Here is a 10,149-nt window from a genome sequence, read left to right as displayed (position 1 = left end):
TTTCCGATTCCTATGAAATTTGGTGTTTTACTTTTGTTATCTTTATCATGGTTATTTCTTATAGGTGGTCGACGTTGCAAATGTAAATACCCTAGCAATTTTTGGGGCCATTAAACATTTTTAATGATGATCTATGCAGATCATACATGACTGATATGACTACACTATATGCACAGAACTGATTTGAGCTGTGCAGATCAGTGCACAGAACTGATCAGAACTGTGCAGATCAGTGGACAAAACTGATCAGAACTGTGCAGTTCTGTGCACTGATATGCACAGCTCAGATCTGAGCTGTGCAGATTAGTGCACAGAACTGATCAGAACTGACCAGTTCTGTGCACTGATCCGCACAGATCAGATCAGAACTGTGCAGATCGATGCACAGAACTGATCAGAACTGACCAGTTCTGTGCACTGATCTGCACAGTTCTGATCTGAGCTGTGCAGATCAGTGCGCAGAACTGGTCAGTTCTGATCAGTTCTGTGCACTAATCTGCACAGCTCAGATCAATTCTGTGCATATAGTCTTAAGCTCTATAAGTTGTAATCATGCATTAAATTTCTACTAAGTATTGTTCCCTTTACTAAGTATTGCTCTCTTTTCTTTGTTGCAGGACCATAGCTAGCATGCATGATCATCGTGATAATAAAATACAGGGAATTGATGGAGCTAGTCATCCTACGGGGGAATCACAAGGTACCAACACTAGTAAAAAGACCAAATTCCGTGGTCCGTGAAAAGGAGTTCAAGCCAAAAAGCCCATGTATCTTCAGTATAATCAATATGCAATCCCCGATGGAGATGAAGGAAATAATTCCCTTGGTCCAAGTATGCATTCAATGATAAGTCTAATATATGCGGTTCAGTATTAATTAACAAGTTAATAATTCAGTGAGATCAAGTGAGCTGAATGCCTAGCTAGAGGCCGCTTCAGTTCAAGTGGAATTAATGATATTAATCCACAGCTTACTCTTGACTGAACCCGTAGGGTCACACAAATAGTACGTAAACGGATCAAGTATTTAATGGCATTAAATACTCCATCTATGGATATTCGGAATCGACGGATCTTGGTTTCAGTGGGACCTGAGATCGTCACAGGCAAGAAATGAATACTCCGGAAACGATGATATTGCCGGAAGCGGAAATATGGATCGTATCGGAAATATAAATATTATCCAAGTCGTAGATGTTACCGGAAACGGAAACATGGTACGTATCGGAAAATATTATCGGAAATGGAAATATTGCCGGAATCGGAAATATTGCCGGAAACGGAAATATTGTCAGAATCGGAAATATTATCGGAATCGGAAAATAATTCCGGAAACGGAAATATTAAATATTTGTTCGAAACGGAAATTGATTCCGGAATCGGAAATATTAAATATTGTTCGTATCGGAAATGAATTCCGGAATCGGGAATTTAATCGGAAGCGTATCGTACGAATTAGCATCGGACGAGGCCCGCTAGACGAAGGCCCAACACGAAGCCAGGCCATCGCCCAGCGAGCCAAACACGCACCATCGCATGCCAAGCCTTGACCAGGCCCAGCGCAAGGTCAGGCCCAGCCAAGGCCTGGGGCGCGCGCGCGAGAGCACAGCAGTGGGCCGAGCGCTGTGCGCCTAGCGTGGGCCGCAAGGCTTGCGCGGGTGTACGGTGCTCGTGCAATGCTTGTGCGGGAATCCAAAAGCAATCGGGATTCGAAATATGATTAAATCCTAAAACTATTAGATAATGATTATTTAATTAGAGTCCTAGTAGGGTTATAATTAAATAAATTAGTATCCTAATAGGATTCCAAATCCTTTTCCATAACTCTATAAATAGGTGCCTAGGGTCACATATTTACATAGATTATTCAAGTATTCAAAGTGAGTTTTTGAGAGAAAAATTCAGTCACATTCCTTGCCTAAAAGTGCCGAAATTATTAGTACCTTAAGGGCGATTCTAGTTGGTCAATCTTAAGGCGGATCCGGACGTGCTGTGGACTATCTACGGAGGGACGACACTTGGAGTCCTAAAGGCTTGTTCTTGTTCGGTTCGGGCGCAGCTAGGGAAGGCACGCAACAAAGAGTATGCATCTAAACTATGCTAAATGATTATGTGTAAATAATATGTATTCCTGGCTAAATGGTTTTTCCGCATGATTTATGAATTGTCATATGTATCATAACCTAACAGTGGTATCACGAGCCTCTTATTATTTTCATAATCTAAATTGCATGAACATGGTTAAATATTACAAATTTGCAAGAATTAAAAGGGGTGATTAATTTTCGTAATTGTTAATTAATTGCAAATTGCGTTTATTTAATTATACGTACGCAGTTTTTTCGGCAGTTTCTTCGTTACTCATCCAAATCGAGTGATTTTTGTGTCAATTCCGCATGTAAAAGGCATTCTAAAATTTTGACAAAAACAGTATTTTTCTGCCGAACCCAGAATTCTCAAATTCGAAGCCTCACTATGACTTTTCGAAGGTTTTAGTTTTTCGAATGCAAAATTTCGTAAATTTAAGATGTTAAATTAAATATTTGCGATTCTTGTTGATAAATCTTGAATTTTTGATTGACCTACTGTATATGTTTAACAAGTTTGAATGCCTAGCCTTGTTAATTATGCAATCTAATTTGTAATTATGATTAATTTGTTGAAAATTAGAATAATTTAGAATTAATTTGATTTTCATAATTAATTATAATTTAATTAGATACCTATGATTAAAACCACCATAAAAATTGTAAATTTATGATAAATTTTAAATTTTTATGACCTAAACTTGAATCCATGTTAACCGGAAATCAATTGAATAATAAATTTTCGATTTTTCGCCCTAAAATTATGAAATTAATATTAATTTATTAATTTGTCATTAATTTTAAATATAAATTTTTTAAATTTTATGCGATTCGTTCATATAACTTGCACGCACAAAGCAATGGACGCTACGTGTTACCCTTAAGGGGTGTTGTATAGTGCGGGCATGTGACGACGAGCAAGGGAGCTCGTCGCCCATGAGACACGAATGCAATGAGCAAGGGCATGGTGCACGAGCACAAGGCAGCAGCCCTGCCTTGTGTCGTGGGCTATGAGCAATGGACGAATGGGCATGGGCGAAGGCAAGGCACGGCAGTCGCGTGTGGGCAGCAAGCGAGCTGCGCCACAACGCGCACTGCCTCGCGCAAGCGCGCGCAGCCTCGCGCGCAGCGAGCGCAAGCTCGCGTGCCACGAGTGCTGCGCCCAGCGTCGATGCCGCGCGCAGCGAGCGCTGGCTCGCACCAAGCGAGCGCTAGCGAGCGAATGCAGCGAGCGATGGCTTGCGAAGGGTAGAAGCAGCAGCTATGCGACGCAGCGCATGGGCTGCGCGCACATGGCCAGCGATGGCTGTGTGCGTGTGGCCCATGGGCGTGTGATGCGTGAGGTGTTTGCGTTGCGATTAGATCGTTTTGAAATTTTAATTTGAAATTTTCAGTTTACGTAATTTTAATTAATTTTAAAATTAATAATTTAAATTATTTTCTTGGATTTTAATTTTGAATATTGTAATTATAATAAATTTTATTTATTCTAATTATTTTACTAAAATTAAAATCATGAATTAATTTAAATACGGCTGAAATTAAATGTAACTTTTTGGATTCAATTATAAATTTATATGAGCTTTAAATTTTAATTAAATTTGTATGTTTCCGGTTAGACTAGAAATACATTTTTATGTTTAAAATTAGTAAAGCATATGAATTTATTGGTTTAAGTGGGAGCCCTTTTAGTCATAAACTCTTGATTAGGTCTACAAATCCTTAAGGTTAAAACAACTTGATTAGAATTAATAAGGACTGAATAATTGGTAGATTATTGGTGCCCTTGATTAATTGCTGCAAATGTTTACGTGATGCATAATGTGTTTTACTAACCAGCTATGTGGGCCATTCATGATAATGAATGGGTGAATGGTATATATTGTATATGTACTGTTTTGCAGGTTATGAAGTGACTAGTATGGCCCAAATAGGATAGAAAATATGGTCTGCGTACCATTAATTTGAATGTAATTGGTCTAAAGTACCAAAGTCGTTTTTCAATTCAAATATAGTCTGCGCACCATCAAATAGTTGTAATTAGTTTTAATTATAGCTTATCCTATTTGAAGAAAATGGTGCCTCCCACGGAGATTTTCAAGACGGACTTTGAAGTTAAAGCTTCAAGATGAAGTCGGGCCATACTAGATCACATTTATCTTATGCATGTTTTGAGTTATTTATTGCTTTTAAATATGTCTTAAATGCATGAGATCAAAAGCTTGATTATGTTTCATGATTAAGGATTTTAGTTCACTTAAAATTTAACCAACATAGTAAGAGCCTTAAGTTCCAAACTTAAAAATTGAGTTAAAAGGTGCCATGCCAAAATATACACTTGCTTGGATATCCTTTACATCAATCTAGTAATAGTTTTCGCTCAGCGAGGTGTTACTTATTGGTCCTAAAGGGGCAAGGTAAACAAATAATTGTGAGTACATGTTAGTTTTGGTGAAACTCAACGATATAAGTAAGGAGTCCTTTTATGTCGTGGCAAAATCGATAGGTTTACCTAATAAGTTCTTAGACGTACCTATCAACCAAGAATAGTTTCTAGACTATTAGCAAAAGGCTTTTGCTTACCTAAGATGTTTTAGGATTAAGTCGACAAACTGTGCTTAGTTCTTCAATGATTTTAGGATCTTGGAATCATTTTATTCACACCTGCCGGAACACATAACTTGAATAAAATGCTTAATAAACATTGAATTATGCATGTATGCTAGAATTTAAGTTTATTAAGAGAAACTGTGAATGGTTATTTATTTGTTTATTCTTTTCAATTGTAGTTTTTAATATGGCAAACAACAATTCATTCAACATTCGATCAATTCTCGAAAAGGAGAAGTTGAACGGGAAAAACTGTTAGGTTATGATACATATGATATTACATAAATCATGCGGAAACAACCATTAACCCAGGAATACATATTATTTACACATAATCATATAGCATAATTTAGATGCATACTCTTTGTTGCGTGCCCTCCCTAGCTGCGCCCGAACCGAGCAAGAACAAGTCTTTAGGACTCCAAGTGTCGTCCCTCCGTAGATAGTCCACAGCACGTCCGGATCCGCCTTAAGATTGACCAACTAGAATCGCCCTTAACACTACTACAAAAATGGGCAAAGAGACCCTTTAGAAAAGACCCCTTGATCGACAAAACAGGTCTCTTTAATATAAAAGATCTATTATTATAGATAACGGCTCTCTTATGAGACAAATGGCCCACTTTAAATTAGAGGAAAAAAAATAAGAGACCCGTTATCTGACTTAACGGGACTCTAGTGCATAAATGAGATCATTTAATTGCGGCACAAAATTAAAAAAAAACACAACAGACCCTTTAGGTTAGTTAACGGGTCTCTTATGTATCAAGGGACCCACCATTCTTTTATAAAATAATATAAAATTAAATATAAAAATAACAAAAGACCTGTCATTAACATAACAGGTCTCTCTATTTTCATTCATTTCCTAGCGCTGAACTTTCGCATAACCCAATTTCACCCTAGCTATTTTGTCTTTTCCCTTTTCTTCTTCTTCCCTGGACATACAGGCGAGTAGGGCAAGGAAATCATTCGCGAAATCATCACAAACTCACCACCACCGGCGAATCTACCACCGAAGAAATACTTTACGGTCGACGACTTCATTACCACCGGCGACCTCAACACAATCTCTAGCGAACTACAAATTTAGGTTTTTGTTCTTATCTCTCTCTTCTTCTCTTTAATTTTTGGTTTCGGATTTCTGAATTTCATGTGGTTTATTCGATTTTTGAATTCAATTTGTAATTTATGCTACAAGTTAGGATTTTTTCCTGAAATTTTCAACTTCAATTTCAACCATGGAGTTGGGTTTTTCCCCCTTGAATTTATGAAATTTCAATTGATGCAATTTTGTGTTTAAATGTTCATATAATTCCAGTTTCATGGTGAAAGTGTTTCTCCATGGTTTGTTGAATACTGTTTTTGTAGAGTTTCTTGGCATGAGTGAGACACTTGTTTGAAAGCTTGAACAAGGTTGAGACTCTGATAAAAGATGTTATAGAAGAGGTGTGGGTCATTGCAAATATTATTATGTTATCCTTTGTTTGAGATTTGTTGCTGTTATATTTCTTTCTTTGCTGTTGGGTTATATTACTAGGTTTTTTGATAAGTTACCAGTCAAGACTCTAGACCATTATCTGAAAATATTATTGTGCTCGAGGATTTTGTTTAGAGTGCTGCTGTATCTTTTTCTACTAATGATGAAATAAATTATCATCTTTGAGGAATTAAAGACTTGAGAAATTTACAGAGTAAAACCTGTAATTCTGATTTTTTAATAGGGATAGATGTACAAGTAGGAGACTAGGGGTATACATTTGTGTGTATGACCGAAAAGAATCTTCCACAAGGGAAGAAATTTCCCTGTCTGTAGAGAAGGCCACTTCCCTATGTGTCATAAATAATGCAACATCACTGAACATTTAGAATACTGAAGGTGGTTCCAACAACTGCAACACTAGCAATCTAGCATACAGTAACTAAATGTCTAAACCACATAAATAAGATAAAATTAGACATCTTCTGTAACATAATTGCGTAATTATACATGCTGGATACACATTCTTCATTAACCTTAAAGGTAATGATACTATAAGGGTCTTTGGTTCTTTTTATTTTATTTTAATTTGGGAAAGTAAGCTTTTCGTTCCATCAAAAAACCAAGATATACAACCTAAAAGTCCTTTTCCCTCGGATAAACCTTCTAGGAAGGACTCTCTTACAGTAGAAGGGACTAAGAGACCCAGAAACAGGCCCACCCAGGTCTTAAACAGACCAACTGTATGTCATTACAAACTATAAATTCAAGCTTCGTCATGGTGACTAATTTTCTTACTTTGTGTAATTGTTATCCTACTTTTTACAGATTTTTTTAATTTGGTGTACAATGTTATCAATCTGCATGATTCTGAAGTGCAGTAAAGAATTGTTTCTTACTTTCCAAGAATCAGTATAATATATCACTCCTGCTATGACTTACATAGCCACTCTTTTGCCAAACTGGGAGCACCTTGTTGAAGCACCAAAATAAGAGTCCTGAAATTCACATCATTGTTTCATGCCACCAAATAACAGGCCTGAGGTTTTGTTACCAAACATGGACTAAACTGTAATTTTAGATTTTCTGTAGATAGTCATGTCAAAAAATAAGTTGTACGGTTTTATAAGTTTGTATTGATATTTCCTGTAGATAGCACAAAATGTAAGGAAAAAAGTTTAGCTTCACGGTAATCTTATGGAGGGTGATGGGTTCAGAAAAGGCAAATGAAATAGCTGCTTATTATATTCTATTCAATTTCTTGACCTTTGTTTTTCAATGGGAAAGAGGGGGTGGGGCTAAGAGTATTTCTCCTCAAGTTAGACTGCTAAAAATTTCTAACCATTTCCTACAAAATCTCAGAGATGTCTTCCACCCAGTCACCAACAATTTTCGTGTTGTATTAACTATTAAAGCTTCAATTCTAAGAAGCTTACAACCCAATTAACCAGAATTCTGAGAAGCTTTTAGGTAGTTTGTTAGCTCAAACAAGATACCTGTTGGAATGATTAAAGCTTTCAAATATGGTGGAATATGATAAAAAAAAAATGACAATATTGCACCAATGGTTTGTCACTCTTTCAGCATAGCAAAAAGTAGTTCTCCAAGTGTTCAGGTGGGTTGTAGATTGTCAAACATCAGGTTGATGGTCAACCGGCTCAAGAATTGAGTGTCTGGTTAAGCCATTTGATTAGGCTGTGGCGATGAGTGTGTTTTCGGAGTTTCATTTGACATGTGTGTACGTGTTAAAAAATGGTTAGAGGTTGTTTTAGGAGAATGATAAGTACCTAGCAAAGATGAATGGATCAGGAAATTAAATTGGTTGCGATCACCATTTTAGAATTAGCGGTAGTTCCAGTAGCAGAACATGGAAATTTAATTGGATATCAGATACTCAGGAGTTAGGATGACCGTAACATCTGAAACTCAGATTGCTAGATGAATCTGAATTTTCTGACAAGTACTAATTTGAAGTTTCTGATATTCGTAATTTCGTACTGCTTAGTTCAGACAATCCAAGGGAAGTTCTTCGTTATTTTTCCACAACTCAACTTCTGAAAATGAAACATTGTCTTCACCTTCACTCTTTTTGTTCATCACCTGAAATTAGAGAAGTCATCAGGGTAAACAACATAATTAGTTGGACCAAATATATCATGCAGTATGTGATATCCATTCTAATAATTGATGTTTCTTTTACTGCTTACGTGTTTGTTGATGATCTTAAGAAATGATTGAACATGGAATACATACATATATCTTGTGTGGATATCTGGATAAGGTAAAAAAAATGTGATCTCTAAACTTTGTTTAACATAAGCTAGATATGATTAATACAGGTAACTAATACTTGTTGAATTAGTTAAGGTTTTTGCAAAACGAGATCACGAAAAACAAAGTCCAAGAAGAATTTGGATTTTTTGTCCTCATAAGCTAACACTGGTTAAACTTCGTCCCACCATGCACACAAAATAGGTGAATCATTCAATTACCGAGCAAAGTAAGAAGAAATATATACTTGCCCCAATCCGTCAAGAGTTAGTACATCTATACTATTTATTTATCTTAATGCTTTGAATCAGTCTCATTTTTCCTTTTAAAATAATGTTTTCCTTGTTTATGAAGTATAAATAATTGGATATTGGTTGTCATTTATGAAGAGGGGAAGAGTTTATCTTCGATTCCATGGCCGATAGGTAGTTAGACAATTTGCATAACAAAGGCTCCTTGTCTGTGTAAGTATATCTAAACAGTTATGGCAATATATTTTATAGTCCTTTTTCCATGCTTTTCCTCCTCTCGTTCTATGTGCATGTATACTTGGTTTGAATGAAATGAATGTAGCTGGTTTATTGTACATACCATAGAAAAATGTAGCAAATATGATTGCGAAATGGACGACCAACTCTGTCATATCGACTGATCTATATTTCCTTAGTATGTCATGTGTAAAGTTTTCTGCTTATTTTTTGGGGAATGTTGTGTCACATCAGTTTATGTTATATCTATTTTGCATTTCAGGCTTGGCTGGCATTTAGGAAGTACTTCGTAACTAATATGCCATCTGATTTGACTCCGATTTATAAGCCCATATACAAAGTTTGTAATAGTGTTCCTCAGCAGGTAATGGTTTCACAGTGCTAGCGTTAAAATGCCTTTTTCCCCCATATTCTTAATGCTTTGAATTGGTTCGTAGATCCTAAACCTGGCACATAATAAGAATGAGATACATATAAGAGTTTGTTCTCATTGACAAGTTCACAAAACGAGTTTAGCATTTGCATGCTGTAGCATTCCAGGTAATACTCTGGCCTCGTTCCTTGATTAAGACTTAATCCAACTGCATGTTGGGTTGATTACCAAGAAATTCATTTAGGAAGTTAGAGATGGGACGAAGGTTAACTACGAGGATGCATGGACATTAATTTGTGTCATTCCACACATCTGAAATTGCAGACGCGATAGCGAGAGCTTTTGATCTTGGTATTAGCGTCAAGATGCTATCAGGTTAGCTCTATTTGGAGTATGATGGTGATGGAATTTGTTTGTTAATGATGAATTACTCCATAGTACATATTATATAAGTACAAGTTTTTACCCTTATTTTGATGTGAATATGATATTTTCCTGATATTTTGCCTACTGCACCATTCATCTCTAGAAGTTGTTGTAAAAGAGAATTGATGTCAGATTCTTGAATTAATGGTCTGATGCATACTTCTCTCTATAATGTTGTGCCTTTTCTGGCTACTGTTGTCAAGTATTTTGTGTCCCTTAATTTGCACTGTGTAGATTAGTTATTATCCATGGTTTCTAACCCACTTCTTGTCAAAATATAGAACATGAAACTCTAAATGCTGCTTACTTTTATTGTTAACTCTTGTTACAGAAAGTTCTAGTTTTATCCGTTGAGTATACTATGAAAGTATGTGTTTGCCCTATATGTTTCTCTTCTTTTACTGACAGTTTCATG

The 10,149-nt window shown here is 36.2% G+C and overlaps 1 long non-coding RNA gene across 1 annotated transcript; it reads left to right on the top strand.

Annotated features, from left to right (window-relative positions):
- Nucleotides 1-5,321: 5,321 nt before the first annotated feature.
- On the top strand, nucleotides 5,322-9,618 carry LOC130459479 (uncharacterized). Its single transcript, XR_008918884.1, has 6 exons — nucleotides 5,322-5,789; nucleotides 8,652-8,713; nucleotides 8,837-8,911; nucleotides 9,198-9,299; nucleotides 9,373-9,475; nucleotides 9,553-9,618. It is a non-coding gene; the product is annotated as an uncharacterized lncRNA (long non-coding RNA).
- Nucleotides 9,619-10,149: the final 531 nt, after the last annotated feature.

The sequence above is a fragment of the Spinacia oleracea genome, chromosome 4, assembly GCF_020520425.1.
Source record: "Spinacia oleracea cultivar Varoflay chromosome 4, BTI_SOV_V1, whole genome shotgun sequence".
NCBI classification, from domain to species: domain Eukaryota; kingdom Viridiplantae; phylum Streptophyta; class Magnoliopsida; order Caryophyllales; family Amaranthaceae; genus Spinacia; species Spinacia oleracea.
Note: the sequence above shows the minus strand (reverse complement) of the source record. Positions and strands in the feature narration are given on the sequence as shown.